At 38.1% G+C, this 24,696-nt stretch overlaps 1 long non-coding RNA gene and 1 other non-coding gene across 2 annotated transcripts; both read left to right on the top strand.

The window, feature by feature from the left end:
* Positions 1-129: 129 nt before the first annotated feature.
* Trnai-aau (transfer RNA isoleucine (anticodon AAU)) lies at positions 130-203 on the top strand. Its single transcript has one exon. It is a non-coding gene; the product is annotated as a tRNA-Ile (tRNA).
* Positions 204-15,662: 15,459 nt separating this feature from the next.
* On the top strand, positions 15,663-22,794 carry LOC126922472 (uncharacterized). The gene is made up of 3 exons (XR_007712786.1): positions 15,663-15,838; positions 21,600-21,939; positions 22,161-22,794. It is a non-coding gene; the product is annotated as an uncharacterized LOC126922472 (long non-coding RNA).
* Positions 22,795-24,696: the final 1,902 nt, after the last annotated feature.

Here is a 24,696-nt window from a genome sequence, read left to right as displayed (position 1 = left end):
ACAGCATAGTGTAGTTTTTATTGCATATACAAAATATTAACATTTCATAAAATATATTTCTTATATTAAAGTAAGTTTACTTGTGTAATGAAACGTTATTAGAAGTAGAAACGCACCAGTTATCACAATGGCCCATTAGCTCAGTTGGTTAGAGCGTCGTGCTAATAACGCGAAGGTCGCGGGTTCGATCCCCTCATGGGCCAAATTACTTTTTTTAAAATTTTATTTAATTTTAATTAACATAATTTTCTATGTAACAATTTGAGCAATAATTTTATAATGCTTTTAAATACATACATATATAGATAGAAGAAAAGTAATCACTTGAAATGAAGGTTTACTGTAATAATGTATACTGCACTTTACAGTATGTTGAAATAGCGCTTTTGGTTTACTCATATTAATTTACATTTATACATTGAATCTAGTATATTTTATGTAAGTAGATCTGAGTTTCTTCTATTAACAAATACAATGTTCATTCAAAATTCTATATCTGCAATGTATTTTATCTCCTCTAAATGACTGTCATTTGCTACATACTATTGCACAATCTCATATCGTGAAAGTAAGATAAGAAACATCGATTACCCAACTCGCTGCGATATCTGGCTTACAAATCCAACACAAGCATTCATATCTAATTCTTCTTTTCCAAAAAGTCATAAGAAAGATTACCATAAAAGCGGGTCCAGTTTCACGTGGAAAATTGCCGCGAAATAACTCACAATAAAAAAGACCATAAAAGATTCTCACGTGGGTACGATATTTAAGTAAAAAAGAAATTTAAAAGCAAGACCAATGATCGAGCATCCCCTTGGCCTTCGAATTTATTTCGGGAAGTTGTTCAACTATTATAAAGGGACGCCAACAAAATTCTTCCTAAGTATATCTAATGACATCATTTAGATGAACCACGTAATATACATAATGTCATGGGAATTTCGTTTATCGTGTAAAAACATGAAAACGACTGAAGAAACATCCGCAAAGGTGAGCATGGAGTTCTGAGGACATCGGCCATGTAAAAGAGGTTGGAGATACAGGACTGGAATATCATATGGGGTTCGAGGCCCTATGGGAATAAACGAACAGAATACGAAGTTTTGGCTCCTTCTCCTGTCACATGCGAATAGTCGCGTGATGTTAGAAACCGACGGTTACTTGGCTTTGAACGTAGGACGAAGATTTACAGTAAGATACACATTAAGATTCTTGGAAGAACGAGGTTAAGAATTTATGCAGGGTTGCATGGAAGGTTGAAGTTTTATGTGAATGAAGCTAAACTTGTGAATGAATATAAATTGAGCAGAGCTAGCTACGCGATGTTCATTGTGATTCCATGAAGGGTGGGATAATTGAGGAAGAAATGGATTGTGCTTGGAATTAATGAAGGAACAAGACCTGTATGCAACTAGTAGCTATATAAAATTAATCGCGAATTTGTGTAGCATGGAATAATTGAAATTTAAATATCTTTCTTTTTTGGAATCCTTTTAACGAATTTGAAATTTTTCAAAAACTGAAAGTAACAAGAAATTTCAATTTATTTTTCAATGTTCTTCAATCTTACTTGATCTATTTCCATCTTTGTCACATACTTACGCTCACATCAAAAATCTCATCTAAACATTACTGTTTCCTATCAATCGCATCTTAACATTTTTTAACGATGAAAAGATTAATAGAATTTTACCATAACCGTACCATGTCCATTTCTCATCTTTCTTTAATCCTCCATCGCCACCGCTGAATTTTCAAATCTCAATCCTACGAACTCCGCGATTACAGCGAATTCAGAAGAATCCCAGCAAAGTGAAAGACTTCTCCAACCTATGGCGATGCGAACGTAGCATCATCGAGCATACTCGCGAGGCATTTCAATGATCCGAGCTCGGGCCGACCCCTGTCACCGTTAAGCACTCAATCAAGCCCAACAGGCTTCGAGCGAAACAATGCGCGTTCGTGTGTACTCGCGAATGAAATCTTGAGTCGCGCGTGGGCGTCGCGCTTGATAATATGCATTCGCGACGAACAACGAGCCTGATCCGCGACGACAGACCAAGCGGGGACGCACGAACGGCCGCAAGAAGTTCCCTTCTCGCACGGTCCCTGTAATCACGGGCTCATTAGTCCTCCGCCGGCGGATAAATAACGACGAGGGAAGAAGGCAGCCGCATTGTTTCGCGTAAGTGGGCATCCACGAGTACCAACCACGGTTGGATCGGTTTCAACGAAAGGCGCCATAAGCAGTTGCTCGACTGGACCTCGTGGTAGGAGGTGGAGAGGGGACGAAAAGAGGGAGGCAAGACGCGATGGAGAGAATTCCTGGTGTCTTCTCGGGCTTGAAACCGAACGACCGTAATCTTGGGCTATCTAACGTTGTAAACGTAGCGAGGTGATGATTTGCGACCTCCCCGCAGCGAACGTGGAACGCTCGGAGGAAGGAACGCCGGGACCAGCCTTCTCTTTTTCTCTCCCCCTGGACCCCTTTAGATTCAATTTCGCGGGGCGTCAGCACGCTGACGCGACGTCCGCCCACCTTCTTGCGGGACGTTGATGTACGATACGGTGCACCGGGCCGGACGCGTGAAACTTCGGAGATTCGCGCGAGACCGGATTGTTTTTCGACCCGTAAACGCTTTGCAAAGTAACGCGTTCGTTTTCTTTCTTTGGATACCGCTGACGGTTTCAGCTGGCCGAGAAGAGATTGAAACCGTGAGGAAAGAGGGTGGAGATGAAGTGTTGTTTTTGTAGTTTAATGGTTTGAAATTTTTACAAGTTTTGCCAATCGTGGAACAGAACGATTTAAAGTCAAGTGTTAAGTAGTACGAATTTGATACGAAAGTATGTAATTAAAGAAGATATGTTGTTTTGCAATATAAGCGATATATAATGGTTTTTCCTATATATTATATGTGCATAATTTCTTTGACTTCTAGCAAAATTAATAAGACCTTTCTTTAAAGGAAATAAAGAAGTTCGTAAGATGTTTCATTTCAAGATATTATCATGCAACTCGTTATCTAAATAGGGTACTCATTGCATTTCACCACAAAGCCATAAATTTGTAGCAGCAAAATCATAAAAGTGTTGTATCGATGAAATGACTAACGTAATTTCAGCACAATTTCATGTTTCTCTCAACGTAGGATGTTTCATTTTAACGTGAACACCGAAAATAATACCAACATCTCGTCTAATATGAAATTATATTACATATTTAGGAAATAAGGGGTACAATCTATATAAAGAAAGACATTGTACGATTGACAAGCTCTTTATATCAAAATAACACATTATGAGATTCCAAAATTAGCGATACCTTTACAACTATTTTATAACTATCATATATATTTTATTTTATTTCTCGCAGAAATTCTATTGCCACCATTCCCACAGCCGAACGATTGCGGCCAAAGGCTCGCTAGAGCGTATCGATCTTTTGAAAACCCGCACTCTTCGCTTTTTAAATGTTCCATAAAACAACGTTGTTAGTCCAGTAGAAAACCTGAACCAGTGAAGGTATATACAGCCTGGCGCATTAATTAAGACACGGACAGGCCAGTAAGAGTTGCAATATCTTGCCAGGTAGCTTGAGCGGTTTAGGATCCAGCCGTGAGAAAGACGCATCCCCGCGCATGTTTCACAATTTACATTTCACAAGGTATACGGGAGCGGATCACGTCCTCGATCGTTTAAAGCTCAATTTCCACCGGTGTCCGAGGAAAGACAGGCTTAAGTGAAAATCACAATCAAAACTTTTTGATTGTCAAAGAATATGAATGATTGTTTTGTGATTGCTAGAGTGCATTTTTATGTGAAAACATTTATGAAAAGCATTTATGCGATATTTGAAGGTAGGAAAATGCAGATAATGCAGGTAATATACAAGGATAATATTGCTAAAATATTAATTACTGCTTGTAACATTTAATAGCTCAAATAACTTTCTATCTAGGTTTTAGTTTGTTATTTATATTTATAAAAATATAAATTTGCGTAAATATCCGCAATTTAGTGATTACGATAACAGCAGCTTAACTAAGCTTTAACAACTTACTAATTGTTTTTGAAATGAGATGAATTCATTCACAAATAGAAATATTGTGGATAAACCCAATAGGAAATTCGAGATGTTGGAGACATTACACGTTAGTAATATAATCTTGAAACTCCTTGAACGCAAGTGAAAAGCGAACTTAAGTATCTCGTGTGTATCGCGTTCCAAAGAATTACGCGCGGTGCGGCGGGAAGAATTAAAGATCGTCTATGAAGAAAGAGGCACGATCGGGGAGGGTGGTTGATCGAGGCTAACCTGTCGTTACGCAAGCATCAATACGCAACGTTTTCATCGCTTACTCGCATAGATTTCACGTACCGCGGCTTTCATACTATACGAGCAAGATAAAAACTGTGTAATTAGAAATGTTCTCGGTAATTGGTCGAGATCGTGGTTTGGAATAGTTTAGATCGATCTAAGAAGCGATACGTCGATCGAGAAAATAACGAGGTGTTCTATAATGTTTCCACTGGCATGGCTCTGAGATAAGCATAGTTTGATAGCTTTGATGAATTGGGTATTGTATTGGAGATTAGAGCGATTGCAAAGGATGTAATAAGAGGATACATGTGATATTATTAATATGTATATCTCAAGAATATTACAGGTGAACTATAGTATTCGTACTAGATCTATATTAAGTTATTATATTTTGAATTTTTTTAAAATTTAGATTACTACATTTTTTAATTTTATCTAATTATTTTAATTGATATTATTATATCGATCATATATCTAATATTCGTTTATCTAATTAAGTATCTAAATCTGTAGCAGACATTTATAAGATCTCTCTATTTATCTTACAAAAAGTACATAAATTCCCCGAGAAAAGAAACAGTGATATCAACCATTACTTCCATTCGTCCTACTACTTTCAAAACCTTTCAAACCACTCCTTCCCGGCCACATACCTTGCAGTTTCTAACCCTCTAACCAAGTTCTCCCAAAAAGATCATTAACAAGGTTGGAATTAATTAGAAATTCAAATCGCGACGAGCCGTGGTCCCATAAACAAGCGGATGCTGATCGAGGCTGCACACGAGGGTCAGATAAACGCCAACATCTGAAAAATCGTGCCTGCCCTCTCGCGCTTAAACACGCGGAACGTTTTATAGGCGAGGATCGCGCAGATTCGGCGCGAGCTGGTTCCCTCCGCGTCATTTACAAGCGGTGCAAGCGGTCCATCATAAATTTGGCTTCCTATCGCCGACTGGGATCGTATTTATCTAACAAATAATTATTCCCGATTATCTCGCGGGCTGATGCATGCGTTGGCAAACAGAGATCAAAGATAGGGCGACCGACATCACCGTGGGCCTTTGTTTAACGCTTAAACCAAGCCGAAAGGCAGGCGGTCAACAATTTTCGTCATTATTTACGATGTGGCGCTGCCTTGAGACGCCACAGGCTGGTGTGCGTACACGTGGGTGTTGATGCAAGGGTTGAGCGCCTATTACCATGGTTGCCTTGGGGGTAAGACTACCCCGATGCCCAGTGCAATCAAATTTTAGAGTTATTGCCGTGTGACTGCACGTGTTCTACGGCCATGAACGAGCGGGCGGTTTCACGATGAATGTTTGTTCGTGTCGTTCGAGACGTGAGGCTTCGCCTTCATTCCAAACCAACGGCTCCAGCGACGAGAGATATTTATTTGACGTTAAAGTGCACTCGTCTTCGGTCGCTTTGGTCACAGGATGCGGGAAAATAGGGGGAATTTGGTCAATAGACTTGAAGAATGAATTTATTGCAAGGAGAAATGTATCTGATGAGAGGTTTTGACCGCGTTGTGGAGTTTAGGAAACCCTTCTAAATTCCATGGAGGATGCATCAATGAATTCTGATTGTGTGAAGTGTTATTTTTAACATAAAAAAAGGAAAGATATTATAGTTGTGTAGTCTGCAACTTAGGGGATTAAAATTTTTCTTAATGAATGGATTTATCGTAGTTCCAGTGAGGAATTTCAGCTGTAGTGTGGTAATATAACGTGATTTGCACTTTGTGGGAGCAACATTTTTTGTGTGAATGATAAATAAAATTGTCGAATGGAGAATAAATTGCTATTTTGAAAAATAGCTGCTTGAGTCGTCGAGTGAGATCAGGTAAACTTTTTCTGGAAACAAGTATTGCTTCTGTCACGACAAAAAACGAAAATCAAACAAGGATTTCCTCGATGTAGGAAGAGATTGATTAATTGCCTGAGGAAGTAGTCCGTGAAATGTTTCCTTAGGCATTCTGTAAAAACAGACCTGCGCGTGTTAAATTCATCAGGGAATTTCACCCTTCTTAATGACCTACACTTTGCTCACTCGAAAAACGGAAAATGATTGATGATCATCGAATATTAATTGCTGAAACTTCGTTGGTACAGCTGCCAATGTTTTCACAATTGTCAGACATCCTCTCACGTGCGGTTTCCATTATTACATTTTTTACATTATAGTTACAGTTATACATATATTAAATAATATTGTTTCGATACCATTACTTTATTTTTCTAAAATTTCCTGCCAAAGTTCAATTCTGATTTTAAAGAAATTAGCTTAGTTCTTAAAATATTCTTCGTCATTGTCGCTTTTTCATCTCTTAAACATTGGGAAATTTATCGAAAGATCTCAATTTGAAACATATATGTAGATTGTAAACCTAAAGACGCAAGATTCTTTGTTAACATTATTATTTAGTAAAAGCTTCTAAATTGCATCGTGTTCATTAACACTAATTAAGGATATGCGCAGATACTTTTGTAGTTACTGTAAATTTTCAAACAAATATTTCTTTTTTATTGCAGAAAAATAAGTGTAACAAACGATGTCTCCACAGATTGTTAGAATGGCCAAGTGCCACGAGAAAGAAGCTTTTAACCATCAACTCACAAAGAGCAACCAGGGAATCTCAGTTCCCACAAGACGGTCGTCGACGGGCGGTTCGCGTCATGAACACGCGGAATTGTTATGTAACAACATCGTAGTAAGTTGTACGACAAATGTCGAACGAAGGCTCGAACTAAGTGAACCGTGAATCGATGGGATCACGGGTTCGCAAGCCGCTCCGTTAAGAATTCTTCTCGTTGCCGCGTTTTCCCCCATTGTGAATGGAACACCTTTGGACCTCATACCGGGGCATTGTGCAACTTTTACGAAGAGAGAATCGACGTTCCAGAGAACGGAGGGCTGCTTTTTGTACGATGAATGCGTGGGTGGCAGAGTCACACGCCGCCAGAAAACTCGAAATCCGGTCTAATAGGGCGTTCCAACGTTACAACACGGCTTGTTAGATTTCTCAAGCGCTGTTTACCTCGTCGCAGGATATATATTTGCAATAGTATCTTCTTTAGAAAAATATTTCGAAGCGTATAGAAACTCTGCGAAGTCTTCTTTATTCGTATAACCAATTTGGTGTTAATAATCCTTTAACGCTAGAACTGCAAACAACTAAAGAATAACATATTTACCAAAGAAATAACAATGAGAGATATTATGGGAATAGGGAAAAATAAGCCTTTATCCATATAGTTTACAAAAGATATTAAAATATCCCAGGAGGTGCATTTGTGAATTTATAAAATTGTTATGGAAAATTATGAATTATTTCCAGCACTTTCGATGTAGTTTGGTAATTCTACTGTTAAAATTCCAAGAATCTTCTAAAACTAATTTCTTTTATTTTCATCGCCATATTTTTTCTTTGCGATCTATTCGTAGAAACATTTGGCAGAATTAAAACTAATGTTTTCGGTAACTGAGAGAAGCGAAAGTTTTTAAGTAATCTCCAAATTCAGTCGTATAATCTATAAATACACGATTGATTTCAAATGGCGTGTAACAGACCGCCCCCTATTATCGCGAGCTTACATGAAAAGGGTGACGAGAACATGAATAAACTGCTAGCAATTTCCGGTGTATTTATAACCGAAAGATGCGTTCAACCCTTCTTATACATGGACTGAAAGGGATCAGACAAATGGGGTGTTCTATGTCTGGTGTTTCGAATAACAGTCAACAAGTTCGCTCACGAAAACCTATCACCCGCTATCAACGCGTTGGTAAGACTGAAAAATCGCACCAACTTTGTCACGATGCCTTTTTTGACACAACTAAATCAAGCGAGGCACCTTAAGAAGTGGTGGGCGTTGAAACGCAGTCTGTCTTGCCGTAATGGCGTAAGTTCGGTTGTCGTCGGGCACAGGAAAGCTTCTAGTACTAGATCGAAAGAATAAATTGCCTAAGTCAAAGAGAAAAATGAGGAAATTATTCTGGAGTTTTTTAAGACGTCTTAGGCGTGTTTCGTAACTTTTTGTCCCCTGTTCGTTTATAAACTTATAAACATTTCACAGCTTCAGAACATTTGTTGCGGAATATCTTAATCAGGAAAGCGATTTTGATTGAATTTATTGCTCAGGGATAGGACATCTTACCGTAGAGGAATATTCCTGAATGTAATTTTCCTTGCATGAAAATCTTTACGAAGCTGATAAATTGATAATCGCTTATAACGGATTGTAACAGATCGCTTGTTAAAAATGGAAGAAAAATTTCTTTCTAATTTTTGAGTGTCTGTTTTTATGGACAATAAATTCGCCTTAGAAAATATTTTATATACGATTATATAATCTACATCTCGATACTGCATACAAGGGGGCAGATGTCCACCGACAAAACGGTGGCATAAGAAATATTTAATATACAGGAGTGAAAGGGCCAGTCCTAATTTTCAGTCTGGCCAGCATCCAATCTGAGTGGTCGAGATCCACAATGCCGCTCTATTTCCTTGACGCGTACACAATCGCGTCATAGTAATCCTGTTAGGAGACGCTTCGCTAGCCAGAATACACCCTGCTGGGAGGAGAAAAAGGGGGTGCCATCTCTCAGTCGGGACCAACCAATCTCAGCCCACGTTAAAGCCAACTCGATTTATCGCAAAATAGGTTCTGCCCGTAACTATCATCGAGTAGATTTGCCGGAGACAAGCAATTACGAGGTTTTCACGAGAATATTATCCAACTTGAATGATAAGCTTCAATTACAATAAAATTTATGGGTTTTAAATATTCAATATTTTTAATATTTACATACATAAATGTTAGACATTTCAAATATTCGCATCTTCAAATGTTCAAATTTTCAAATTTCTGAATTTTTTCATTTTTTCAACTCTTCTCAAATTTCATTCACGGCAAAGCTAAAACTCATATTTCTTCCACATATTTGCTTCGTTCTCGTTTTCCGAATAAAGACAAAGCAAAATAATTTACCTTTACCGTTCGAATATCATGTTATAAAGCTTTGATCCTACCTGCCCAGTTTACACACAACTTCCATGTTTTTCGATAAAACCCCCAAAAAGTATGATTCAGAGGTAACAATCCCGAAACGCTTTTCAGCTTTTCGCCCAGTAAACAGTTCCCTATTCTCGAGCCAGCGGACAGTATACATACAGAGAACTAGTCGAATTCCTCTTGATCCGTTCCTCTATGCATACACAGAGAGAATCTCAGAATGCTAAATAACAAACATGACCGATACGTGGGTATCGGAATAATTCACACTTTTGTGAGCGCGTAAAGAACGTGTTTGACAGACATTCCGTGACAAAACGCGTTTCCCCTGTCCAGTCCAGGTCTGGCGAATAATCCTTTCGCAGTAAATTACACTTTTAAAGGAGGCTTTTGCGAAGATCGGCCACGAGTCGCATTAAATCCCTTACACCCGGTATTGTAGAATCTGCTTGTAAACAAGATTTAAGGATTTGTCCCATAGTACGAAAATATGATAAGCCTTTCGTTTCTCATCGTTCCCTCTTCTTCGTCTCTCTTCTCCTTTCAACCCCCTCTACGTAACCCCTTGTACTTGATCTTCCCTCGGACACATCGTCGTGTTTATGAAACGTAAAACCGTGAAAAGGCTTGCAAAGGGGATTTTAAACTTAACCATCGCTGGATATATCCAGCATCAAGCGAAAGATTGCTGGGCTATACTGTTGGTAGACAGTTGGTTTCGGTGCATGGACCGCGGCTGCATACGGTATAATATCGCGGAACATGATATTTTTAATCCACTTTTTCTACCGAATATCAAGTACACATTCGGCTCGATCCAGGAAACTTAATATTTGATCGAAGCTCTCGTGTTCCGCTGATTCCCGTATTATTTCTCCAAGCATGAAGGGATTACCCTGTGAACGGCTATATATTTTTTAATCCCAGCCGCGCCGCCCCGTAACCGGATCACGCCGATAGATCGTGGTTTATCGATCTTAAATTACCGATACACCGGTCTGGAACTGGGTCGCGTACACCCCTTTTACTCCCACGTGCGTAAAGGCTTCTTCGTTTTTCGCCGACTAACCTGACAGCCGACGCATTAAGAATTACCCCTGGCGACGGGGAATCTCGATTAATCACCGAGAATGCGTCCCATCGCGAAACAAGAAAAAACCACTGACAGTTTATAATGCACGCCGCCACATTCAAATATTTTTTCTCGGGTTTTAAGGGTTTGATGATGCGCGGTATTTATATTTTTAAACGAGATGACGAGAAATTTTTATTGCTGAGATATTTTATCGTTAGCTTAGTTTGGGCGAATTATTGTCGAGTGATAGAGTGTCTGGGGAGACTTAGAAATTCGTGGAACTTGTAAAGCTTTCATTAATTTTCTCTTTATTAATCTAGAAAACTATCATTCTTTCTCGAACTCTCAATATATCGTGATAAAATAATTCTCAAACCAACCTAGAATTACATTTCATTGATTATTTTATAAAGAAGTACATATGCATAACTATCATCTTAAACATTTCTTCATATTTTTTAAGTAGCATAATACTTCTGATCTGACAGCCTATCGCTTTATAAAAATCAATTTAACCTTTCGTCGAATATATTCCGTAAATGTGAAGTACATCCATAACGATTTCAAATCTCAACGCGCTATCTCACACAGCAGAAAATACGTGACACAGGAATAATTTCGAATAATTTAGCCCGTTGCGATGGTCTGTATCAACTAAAACAGAATCGTGAAGCGTAAGTCGTGGCAATGATTTGAGAGAAGCCCGTAATCTAAAGTGACGACCTCCATCAAAACGTTACCTTTGTGATTCGATAATTCGTGTAATTGCGACTTTCGCGGGCCGGAAGTTTGAGAATTAATGGTTATTCCAACGATGCTCGGTTGGCAGGGATGAAATCGATGCGCGGTTCCTGGACCTTTGCCACTGAGACTATTCATCAAACATCCACGTGGCCGAGTCCTTAATTAAAGCTATGCATACAGCGCAATTAGAAACACCGTGCTATAGAACGGTAGGCGTTCATGTTCTTTGCCAAATAATTTATACTTGGACGAAATGTTTCACAGACTCTCGACGAATCGTGCTAACAAGAATCCATTTCCTGATAATTAAGGGGGAAGCCTGCAAATTAACCGTGCTTCATTTGTAATATTTCATAACCGAATCTTGGATTTTATAGGAAAACGTGCGGCGAATTGCATTACGTACGCTTCTGTTTAGTGTCAGCTGCACTTTCAAACTTGAGGGAAACTGTTCTAGAAGCCTCATAATAAATAGTTCGCCGAGGCATCTTGTGAAAAATTAACTTCGAGGAGCGAAGTCGAGAGTGTGGAAAATTAGCTGCTACTGAACAAGTTATTTCAAGGAAATAACTTTCCAATTCACTGCTCCCTAAAGGTTGTGGAAGGTGACGTAAGATTGTAGAATACTAATTAACTGTTGAGTTTTGGGCAAAGTGATGACGATCATGGATGTGATAGAATTAGTGCTCGACATTTAAAGAAATTTGAAAAATTTTGGTGGTTAAAAATAAAAAAATTAAATATTTAACGCCACTAACAAATCATAAGTAATTTAAAAATATTTCTTACAGAGAAATAATCTTACTAAATATAATTAGCAATGAAGTAAAAGCTCCTGAATGTGTTAAGAAAATAAAATTAAACAGCGTAAATTCGCAACTCACGCTGCAAGGTTCGCGACTTAATATAGACAACCATAAGTAATTCATATAGTGAAAACATAATCTTCCTCGTCAGAATATCCACAAGCGTGTCACGTACGAAATGCGTTTCTCTGATAGTATACGTTGCTAATCATCGAAGGAACCTCGATACGTTGATCGTCACGTACGCTTCTGAATTTGCCAATCGACTTATCGATGCCGATCGTTTAATTGACGTTGCGGAGAAAGTGTTAATCCGACGTTGTTAAACAGATGTCCGATCGATACGCATCTTTAATTTCGTTTCGGTTCTCCTGTAATTGGCTCGACGAGATACGCTTGTGCTCTCGTTATGCTTGAACGAGTTTGCTTTGTTAATATCGAGTCCCGTAGCATTGTTTCAATGTAATAATATCGTATCTGATAAGGGGCATGTTCCTCGTCCGTTCGAGATCACGTAGCCACAAGATCTCTCCCCTTCACCATTTTCTCCTTTAACGCTAATCAAATCGCTTTATCGATAGAAAGTGTCAAGTAAGAGGAAAGAGAAAGTCCGCCATCGGTTTTGTATCTGTTGTTCATTGTGTTCCTGGACGACTAAGTTGTCAATCGAAATCGCGACAATTTTATTTCTATGAGTTTTAAAGAGTATTAATAACTATGAATTTTATAGGGGAGAACTTGTTTTGTTAGAAAATAAATTGCGGTACTTTGATTTAGACATTATGGGGTGATGCATAAATACTTTTTTAGTTCTATGTTAATTTTTAAGAACGCAGATCTTTATAAAGCGAAAGTTAATTTTGTGAAGTTTTAATATGCAAACATTGGTATTTAGCAAATATTGTTAGAAGTTCATAGAACTTGAAATATTTTACTTTCAGGGTAGGTAACTTCGGGATACTGAATTAATTTATTACTCCAAATATTAAATTTGAAAGCTTATCAAACACATGGAATATTATATTTGGAAATTTGCCAGACTTCAAGTATCGTATTTGGTAATTAACTAAATGGAAATACTCTGTAACGTAATGAATTCCAAGCGTTTTGTTCAAAAATTGACTATACTTTAAATATCTTATTCGAAATACGAATCGTTATACACGGAATGTTACGGCGGAATAAAACACATGACGGAAACTTAAGTAGCGTTGTAGATATTACAAAGAGAAAAATATTTCTCTTCAAACAGGAAGCATAAATTTGCGAGAGCACTTAAGCCAGGAATGGAGATTCGTAATTTTGATTGCAAGAGAAAAATTATACGCAACTTACGATTATTATTTCGGCCGATCGAGGATCTCTGATGCAACGTGAAAGTACAACTGAAACGCAGTCAGTGCAACCATAAACGTACCTTTATTGGCCATATCGAACGGTACTAAACAATAATAATTCGCAATTTCGAAATGTAGGAATGTTTTATAATGAATGTTGTATAGCAAAATACCCTCATGTATCACGGTACTGTAGCTCGTAACAAAGGAAATGAAGATTGTTTTAAAACGAATGGGCACCGATCGAGGGGTACAGCAATCAGAAAATCCATCAAAAATCAATCAAGGAAATCGGTGATCACTATTATTACTTTTCTTCAGCGAACGTTGATAGCTTTTGAGGGTTCGTTATTCATTCTATAATTCCGTTACTAAATTAGAACCGATCACAAATAAAGAATGAAAGGTTACATGATGCGATATAATATGCATAACAAATACATAATAATGAACTTGAATTATTCTTTACTTCATTGTACACATAATGTTTCTTAAATAAATTTTGATTAATGAACGTTGGTTGCTTCTTTCCTAACACATAAGTACCTAAAGCTATCTTATTCCTCCATTTTTTTTTAAATTTTTTAACGATGTTAATGATACAATTTCTCTTTCAATATAATATTACCTACTGGATATTACGCCAATATTTAGTATTAATTAACTGTTATGCTTGTTATTGTTGTGATCATTATTAATTTTCTAGGCAATTTTATGAAAATTCTCAGGATTTAAGATTTGTGGAAGATAACAAACGTTTCTGTGGTACATACTTCGCAAAAAGACCATAGTAATGGTTTGGAAACCCGAAAGTGGTGAAAAACTCGCGTGCCACATGTCATAAATGTGAAAAAAGAGAAAAATGAAGCGTGCTTCCGGCGAAAAGAATAGTATGCCGATTGTATACGATTGTATTTTGAGAAAAGAAGGTCGCCGATAAATACAACCAACAGTTTTGTAGTTTCCAAAATAAGACCCTGTGAATCTTTTTCATCTGATCATCGATGTACGAAAGTGTAATGACCAAAAGCAGAATTTCTTTGTAGTTGCTTTAAAGTATACCATTGAGAAATCTTCCAAGTCTATTGTGTTTTTCACAAGTGAAGGAACAATGAGCTGAATTCTTATGAAAATCTCCAGCGGCCACTTAGTGACCACGCTGTTTGCCTCGAAACCAGTTTGAAACTACTACCAGGAAAATTTAGTATCTATAGATTCATCCGTTGCTTTTACTTTCCTTATTTTCCTTGAATTAATTTAAATGAAATTCGAATTTGAAGTTTCAATTTTATTTAAACTAGTATTTCGCATTCAAAATTTAAACTTCAAATTTCACGCGCAGTTTCAAACGTGGAAATTTCTAATTAATCAACTTGCAAACTCTCTCCTTTAACTTCATTAAATCTCTTCCATTAAATCATTAAATCTCTTCCCATAAAATATCTTCTCCACGAGCAAATCTTTGAAATATTTGGAATATTCTCTATTTCACAATAAATTTTTCCACATCAGACATTCTATGCTCCAAAATTTAATTATGGCATGCGAATATGAATCGACGGTACTTGCTTTATTCTTAAAGAACCTCGCTCTTTTGTTATTCATCTACGAAATAAATAAAAATTAAAATTTAAAATGGTATTTCAACTCACTCAGTACAAAATATGTATAGTGGCTAAGTAAAGTATTCGTACAGCACTGCATTTATTATTGCATTTAAATACTATTTTTTATTAGGTCTAATTATATTAAGTATCATATCACTTATTGTTAGGGTTAGGATTAGGATATCATACTATGAAATGATATGCAATAATTGTATACTATGAAAATGAAATGTAAGACCTAATAAAAAAAACGCTCATTGGACGATAAGGTTATAAATATATATATATATATATATATATATATATATATATATATATATATATATATATATATATATATATATATATATATAATAAATATATATAAAATACCTTTTATAGTAACTGCACATTTGCTATAGACTAATAGACCTATTTTTCAGAACTCGTTAATTTTATTTTCTTTAAAGCTCTCGTAAACTCTTATCTCAATCTGACAGAGCAATTCACTCATTCCAAAATCTCTTTGCCACTCTATCAAAGCAATTTCCTCTGGAAACAGGAGGCTAACTAAACGTAGTCTCGATCTTTAATATCCGCGCTTCCATCCCATTCCTTATTTTACTTTACAAGCCCTGACTCGGTTCCGATAACGATCGTTAATAGGAAGTTTGTTCAATTAAACTACCTAGAACTCCGATTCGAAGGGGCCGTCTCGTCGGGGTCATCGCGGTTGCACGAGGTGCTCGAACAGTAGAAAGAGACTGCGGTAAGATCAGCGGGAGGGAAGGAGAGAGGCAAGAACGTTATTTCTATTCCACGGAGAACTGGTTCTACCATTGGAAGAGGCGAGCGCGCGCCGCGCGTGCCACTCGCGTGTGTCACGTGTCCCTACAGAGAGGTAACAGGCAAAGAGGTAACAGGTAAGCGGCAAGGCTGGAACCGCAGGTAAATACACTCCGCGTCTTCGTTGCGGGGACGCTCGTAAATCCGCCGTGCAACGCGAATTATTGCGAAATTAACGGCGGCGGCTCGATCCCGCGGCGCACGTGTTGCGCGATTAACGCGGAAAAAATAAACGCGTCCGATTATGCAGCCGGCTGTGGCTGCGCGAGATAAGCACTGTGTTTTATCATTCGCTCGGTTTGCTTCTGATTATTCGATGCTTGATATTTATCGTTGAGTTCTCTCGTTCGAAGTTTTGTTTGGAGAATTTGATTTTGTGATTTAAAAGATAGTTTGGGGCATGGATAATCTTTTCTTTTTTTGGTAAAATGTTACTTTTCTATTTGCAGTTACAACTGCTTGTGACATTTTTGTTACAACGTGTGGGTAAAATTTTGTTTGATATTTAGAGATATTATGCAGGCACTTCAGGAATGTCACATTTAAACTCGGCTGTTTAATGCAGGAATGTATTCGGGTTTGTTATGTCGTTAAAGTATTCGTAATTTATGTTTCGTTGGTATTAAGAAATTATCATTTTGGGATATGACGGCGTGCGTTTAAGAAATTGTTTCAGCTTCTTTGAATCGTATAATATATCGCAGCTTGTAAATGACTTCGAAGTCATAGCAGATTAGGAAACAAGTCTCCTATAGAATTCGATGCATAAATTTGCAACGTTGACTTTGCATTCTTCTGTAGATTAAACTAGTACCTTTTTTCAAAGGACTAATAAAATGAAAGATCAAAATATATGAAGAATTTAAAAAAAACAGATTTACATTATTAACATTTGTAGGCTGTTTCTAAATAATTTTACATATATTCCGCGATATTTAACTACGTAATTATCAAAAAATAAAATCCGGAGTCGTGTAAAACTAAAAATAAATAACACTACATAGAAAACACTTCTCAAAAACATGTTCATTTCTTATTAACGAGCCAGGATATTGATGCCTTGGTGTCCTCGCTCAATAATTTACCAATTAATAATATTAGTAAATTAACAAAAGTTACAAATTATAGATAAGATAATCATATAATTTGCATCTTATAAAATTTGGTTATAAAATCTCCTCTGGTTCGTTACCAATCTTGTTACTATCATACAAGAAAATATATCATAGTGTAATTTGTCACTTGTGACTTGTAAAATTAAAACTAATATTAGATCTAAAATAAAAAAATTAGTCATATTAGATCAATTGTGTAAAAAAGTCCAGTAGTACATGATCCATAACTTTTGCACAGTACTGTAGTCATAACACACAGAAATAAAACTCAGCAAGGAACTTATAATGGAGTAATACTCGAGGGAAATTCTAAATTATTTAACGAAACATTAAGAAGCACGATAGCGGCAGGAGCCACGCGAGATCCTACGGTCTTTAATCTGCCGGCGGAGCTAAGCCTATTAGGGATGCGTGCGTGTAACCACGAAGCGGGTCGCGGTTGCCGACGCGGATGCAAGAGGATTCACCTATCTTTGAGGGCCTCCGTTTCGATTCTCGGTTCGAGGAAGGAACGCGATCGTTGATGCTTCTTGTTATTCCACGTAGGTTAAGTCTCGACACACGTATGCACGTTGCACACGGTCAAGCGTGGCCGCGCGCGTACCGCACCGTGGGAAGCGGCGTACGCCGATGGAAATGCTAATTTTATGCGATTCCTTCGAGACTTGCCGCTCCTACGCCTCGCTCCCCGGCGCTCGCGCGAAACGTGGTTACGCAATAAAACCGGCAATAATTGTGAGAACGTTCTCCGCTCGATCGAGCCAGTGCAACGCGCTGCTACGCACTCCCTGCGTGACAACCCGCCATCAGGATGGACAGAGTCTTAATTCCTGACGACCCCGTGCTTCGCTCTCCACGCGATTTACGCGGCTCTCGCGGTGCATATCGTGCCGAGAAATCTGAATACTCCGTGATTTACTCGGTGGAGATGAGGAGAGCATGCTGGTGGTGGTTTTTATGGGAAGGAAGAGTTTCGTGGAGGTCAAGATGATATTTTCAGTGAGAGTGGTTTTTACCAGGCATGTTTCGAAGGCTTTGTTGTTTGGAAGTACTTTATCTTTGATGCTATACAGTGAGTCAAGATCGAAACCACGAAATTTATTTAAAAAGAAGGTATACAGTGTTTCAGGGTACAAATTATATAATGATGATATAAATAAGAATATAAATTATATAATGTTAAAAGACATAGTTACGTGAATGTCATACGAATTTCATTTTTGTAAGGTGTATAGCCACTTTTGATACTCGCCATATTTAGAAGCGATGAATTATATTTTTTAAATTCATATATGGTATCCCAAGCTTTCTGATCTAAGGTGAAATCGAATACGTCAACTAAATTTATTTCAGTCTCGTAAAATGTAAATTATGATTCATTAGAGATGCTTTAGCGCACGATTCTCTGTCTCTTAGTCGAGTTTCATGAAAATGGTTTCTGGAACGAACATCTGAAATACTTGAAGCTCGAGTTTGGAATTCGATGCTATTTCGGAATTTGAGGAGATCTATGATAATATTTCGTGCTCCAGGGTTTAAGCAAAGTAACTGTATCCCAAATGAACGTAGTAGACATTGGCGAATGAAAATATTATACAAATTAATGAACCCGTTTTATACCATTTATCTCGTAACAATTCTGCAATATCTAGAAGATTTCACGAAAATAAGTTCTACCATTCAAGCCAAAGTTAAAATTGTGTTAAAACAATGTTCCACCAATTATTTGACTATCGCTTCAAAAACCCAAGATACTTTCTTAGCCCAAGTAAATTTCAAAAATGATACGGAATGGTAATTTATCAAAGCATGGGTGGAATCCGTAGTGTCCAACTCTAAACTCGCTCAAACTCCTTAGAACATAAATCAATGTCCATAGCTGGAAACGAGCATCGTGAAAATTTGGTCTGATTAACGTCGCGACGTCTGCCCTAGGTTTTAATATCCACCCAAAGGATTTCGGCCAGCCACTGGCGTTTATTAAAAATAAAGAGTCAGGCTGGTCCCTCCTGGAACGGACGGTCGCGTCGCCTTTTTACCATAGACGGGTAGATCGAGATATCGCGTACCGGAGGTGGAGACGCCTGGTTCGAGTTTCGTAAAATAAACAGCGAATCGAACCACGCGGTTCTAAGAATGTTTCGCTCGATTATGAATATTCATGAGATCGGCAGTGTGGCGGAGGCTGCGTACGTGTCTCCCGCGGCTTCACCATACTTTTATTTTTCTATAATAATAGCGTCCTGGCGGCACGAATTGGCGGCGGTACGATGTTCAGCGCGCCGCTTAAGCATTTTATCGGATCATTTATATCTCATGAAGAGCCATAAAGACACGCGTACACTGGAGGAGGGATGGTGATGGTGTTTTGCATGAGAAGTGGTCGAAAATACACAGGAATTAATTAGGTTGCCATAAATAGCGGACTCTATCGCCCTTCTCTTTTCTCTTGTTTCCCACATGTTTTCTTTCCTTTTTCCTTTCTTTTCTTTTCTTTTCGTTTCTTTCTTACAGGGAGGAACGATTCTTCGACGTTGATACTTGTGGAAGGTTCGTTTCGCGCGGAGGCGTGTTTGTTGAAAGAGGACTTTTGACACTTAACCGTGCCACGTAACGCGCGCTTAAAAACATATTTCAACGTCGTAACGAACCAATGAATACATTAACGTTCCCATCTTGTCGATCCCTTTTCGCAAACCGATCCTTCTACCGATTTCTTGTTTAATTTATAACATCCGCGAACGAGATGATAGAAAGAGAGAATTAACTCGAGGAATTTGCATTTCCCTGCTCCGCCTATTAAACAAAGAGCTCCGCTTTTATGGTCCCTAAATCATCGTACTGACTCGGTCGGTGCTTTAAAGAACGATCTCTTTGCTTTTAGCACTTAGACCATGTTTGTTCACGCATGAATATCCGGTATAGTCGAATAATTACATTTTTATAGTAAAATCAACTCTAAAGATATCCAGACTATTTTAAGACGCTTTATTATATTATTGGAAAAAGATTTACAAATTGTAAAAATTTGTTTATTGGAAAAAGGGAAAAATCATCAAATGTAATATTAAATCCTGTGTTTAATCGGATGTTAAACAAAATTATAGAAAATATCTGTAAGCAATTAATTTCGAAAGTTTCATCTTTCAACAATTTACAATTTTGTCAACAATACTATCGAATTTATTGATATCTAGGCACGTAAAATGCAAGAAAAATATTTGGAAGTGATCGATTTCAAATGTTTTCTTTTCCAAACGAGATAACGTTACAATTTTGTCTAAAATATTGCATAGATTTAAGCATGTAAAATTCGAGGCTCGATATCGCATATTCAATATATCAGGTATTCAACCTTCGGAGTTCGCGAATTTAATAGTCACATGGTCGATTTGAAAGCCAAAGAGAGTTTCGATTTCACGGTCGATTCTCGCCGATCTCGGATAGCCGTTAATGGAAAATCGCCTATGAACGCACAACTTTCCGGGACAACCGGCTATTATAACGGATTGGCAACGTATCATTTCACCTCAGTCCCCTTCTGCTTTCGATCCGCTCGTTTTCCACGCGCGTGTGACACCCAACCACGAGTTTCGATAAATATGCAAAGCAGGCAATTCGCTTTTAGGGAAAGCGAAACGTCCGTTTTTCTCCACGTTCATATGTTCTTCGGGTTCTGTGGCCGACATCTCATCTCGCGTGGACGTTTTAATAACGTGCTGAATACTTTTATATAATGTACATGTCTGATGATGAAAGCTTGAAATATTGGATCGTTTCGTAAGTTTTGTCGCGTTTCTGTTAAACTCAATTCGATCATTAAAATATCATCTCCTCGTATGTGGGAAGTAACTTTTCTATCTCTAATTTATGAAATCTCTGTAATTTAAAATTAAGTCAAAATTGTTTAATTAAACATTTCCTGATGCCTTGAAAACTACCTTTCAACTGAGAATTTACAGATTCACTGGGTTGATCGTTTCGCTGTTGATTTCTCTCGATTTTGTCTCTCATTCGATATCCTTTCACTATTCTGTCAATCTTCGAATTCAATGGCGAAATTCATATACACAGAATGCACATAATATTATGCACAAAAAGTATATGGGAAACATTCAAATTATAACTAAAACAAATCATTACATAGATTCCATTTCTTTAACACGTTCACTACTACATGTATTTTACACATGTCCTGAACGTATTTTGCCCTAGAAGCAGCTATAATATTTAAATTTTGCAAAATATTATATTGTAGTTTCGCATACATGTGCAAGTCAATCACTTTATTGAATATTCTTCAGTCCATAAAATTTATTTTATTTTATCATTCTTGAAGAATTTAGTAACGTGGGTCACCAATGACCACCGTGACAATCAACGTGTTATCTATGTTTCTGAGAATACAAAAATGTACACTAATATGCGCAGTATAGGAATGAGTAACGGGGTGCTGACAATAGCCAATAATTAACGAAGGTAGTAGATTTTGTTGAACTGGTGGCTGCTTTCCCAGAAAAAAGCTCTGTCACGATGAATCCGACGATCGATCGATCCTTGAAACAAAGGTCGTTCTATCTTTTTCTCACGTTGACGAGAAATAGAATGAAAAGGTTTGGAACGTCACGGGTGTCAGTTTTGATTTGGGTCGAGGAAGGAGCCGATTCGAGCGATCGATAAGGAAAGTGCTCGAACGGTAGTCTGTAATTAACGACGTTAAAGAGAAGGATTTTCGTTTCTGTTCGCAGGCTGCAGCTGCATTGTGAACGTTCACGCGCGCCTTTTCTCTCGTGGTACCGTGATAAGCTGCAATTAAATTGATTGGCTCGCGGAATTCAGCTGCGAACACACACACCGGAATATGCATTTATGCCGGGGTCAAAGGTTGCCACGAAGGGAACCGCAAACGCGCGAGAAAAGTGTTGAGACCTTGAACGAGAGCGTGAGTGCCTCCGCTCTCGGAATTGATGCAATAAGAAATAGTTTAAGAGATACGAGCTTAGAAAGGGTTCGTTTTTACTCGAGCGTTTATCTGTCGTGGTAGAGGAATGTTGACCGAAGTCTAAGGCGATAAATAGTACTCAGATGGTAAGTAGATAGTAATAGATTGCTACAATCGGGGCAGATTAAAAGAGCTTACTATGTAGAGCTAATGATAGACGTGGAATTTCCTTTATCGTGGAATTTTCTTTATCGTATAAAGTCATTGATCGAGCAACTCGAGAGCAGAAATTGATTCGGAATGGTTTGTCAATGAAAATTGAAGTACGGACTCTTGATTAATATGTCATTTTTTGTTTTTCCTGCAGCCAGAGACGATATACTTTGAGCAGTACTATGCCCTGTATATTTTTCCATTATTCGTGATTCGTGTGAATTTATACAGAAATATTGTTTCTTTGTCTTTAATAACAGAATTTTCAGATTTCTAACTGTTAATCTTTTCATTATATCGAGTCTTTACTATTGCATCAATTTCTCAAGAAGCAATGGATTAGTACAGATAATAAGGGAAGAACGAGTGTTAAGCTGTCTTCTTTATGAATATTATGTTGCATTAATATTAGTGTATACGTATATATTAATAAGTCAGTATCATTAATTGCTTTACACTCTACGTTCAAAATTATTAATGTATTTACACCCATAGCGTATCTCTATTAATATAGTTTCAACAAAATGACGATAATGGTCGAATAAATCGATTGCAGTAATTAACTAACCGCAATAATTTGATTCCAAATATCAACTAAACGTTCTATTAAATGTTTACAAAATCTATCAAACACGATCCCAGCAGTTATTTCTTTCCTCCGATAAATTGTTCCCCCACCAAAACCCGTCGTCCTCAGCACTCCTCCTTGTTAGTCATCCAATTTCCAATCCACACTAGAGCCTCACCCAATACTTACTTTGCTTAGAAAAGATACAAAAACTGCCAGTTGCAGCTTCTAAACACACAGTAGAGGCAGCGTTTCAAAGTACAGTTTCTCACGAGGAAGGTGAAAGAAGGTGTCTAACTTGCCTAAACCGGTGATTGTCGAGCGAATCTATCCGGCTGCCGAGCAAACGGCGCGGTTGCCAGTCTACTTTTTCAACGGCGCGCCCGCAGCGATCGCGAAACGTGTCATTAGAGCAGCGTAAAAGGGAGCATCGATAAGAAAGGTGTTGAGAGCGCGAGATACGAAGCGGACGAGTCTTCGACGAGATACGAGGCGATCGCGAGGTGTTAAGAGGCCGCTGCGTTATGAATAGGCGTTCCACGCGAGCAAACGAAACGGTAGGCGTTCGTAACACGTGGTTTCCTTTTATCGGTCGGGCACAAATCATCGCGAGAAACGAGGCAGTGCAGCACCCATCTGCATCATCCTTTACGATTCGATGATGCACCGTTTGCAGAGTGTAGTATACGAGAAGGTGGTCTCTAAGCTGTGATTATTTCAATGTCGGCAGTCACGTAATGCGTGTACTTACAAGAAGGGTGGAGTACTGGCGCGTGTGCTGCGTACCGTGATAGTAAATCGTTTGTGGTTTGGGTCAATGTGTACTTCGAAATAATTATTGGAGGTTTAGAGATGTAATTGAGATTGATCGATAGTTGAAACGGTTTGTTTACGTGTAATCTCTCTTCCGTTGGATGAAAAAAAAAAAAAGTTTGTTAAGTGTAAAGAATTTGTGAGACTGTGTTTTCACGTACCAGATTTTCAATTTTTTACGTACGTATCAATCAATTTGGTAGCATTATTTTAATTAATGTAGAGAGAGATAATGTCCTAATAATAAGTATCATTACCTGATTGAAGTCATTCTGATTAAGAAATACGTAGTTCCTTTAGCATTAATAATTTTGGAAAGTAGCTTAATCCTAAAAATAATCTCTGGTGCAAGTATTAATCTGGTGCAAGTTCTAAATTCGTAACTTTTGTTAGTTACTTTCGATATGAAATTTCGGGACAAGAACTGTGGTGTCATGGATAGCTCGCAGTTTTCGAAATCAGTATATGCAATTCGTTTAATCCAAGAACAATCAACTTTTTACAATTTTGATTCTCTGTCTTCGATCATCGAAATTTTTTACCAATTCTTTCAAATTTCCATAAACACACATCACAATTAAATACAGTTATTGTGAATGAATATCAATTGTACATACAAATTCACCTACAAATCATTTATATTCCCTGTACTTATATACCTCACATAACTTAAAAATATTCCACTCCAATAACAGACCCCATCGAAGCATTATAATTCAGCGAACACAAAAGAGAATAATTGCTTTTCCGGTCTAAATCATTTCAGCACAATGTAGCGACGAAACAGAGGCGAAGCGATTCAACGCTCATGGTCCAGGAGCATAGATATTCGGAGCGAAAAATGATCAGCAAGGAATCGGCCTTGGGGCGGCATTTCGCGCGGGTCGCGCAGCGTGGAATTAACCGGTGCTTGGCCCTTTTCTAAAACCAACACGTAATTATCTCGCCGACGGTTGTGCGGTAATTTTCAACCCGGCGGCCCTTTTTCCACCGACAGGTACCGGACCGTGCAGATAACCGATATTTACATGGCAGGTGATATCAATTATCGTTCCAGAGGCGCCGCGCTTCGCCCCGGGGGCTGAAATTGCAGCCGGGCTTTTTCGGCCCACTTCTACCGCCAATTTACTCGATTCGCGCCTTCGACGACTTTTTTTGCGGAGACTTCTCTAGCCTCTACATCGATCGTCCCGGTGAATCACGGCTCCGGAGTCCTTTCGATTCAATAGGACGCCGCGCAAAAAATAATCCACCGTCCCCTGATATTCGTTTCCAGCCGGCGATTAATTTTCACTACACCATCCACCGT

The sequence above is a fragment of the Bombus affinis genome, chromosome 12, assembly GCF_024516045.1.
Source record: "Bombus affinis isolate iyBomAffi1 chromosome 12, iyBomAffi1.2, whole genome shotgun sequence".
Lineage (NCBI taxonomy): Eukaryota > Metazoa > Arthropoda > Insecta > Hymenoptera > Apidae > Bombus > Bombus affinis.
This window is presented reverse-complemented; position numbering and strand designations above follow the sequence as displayed.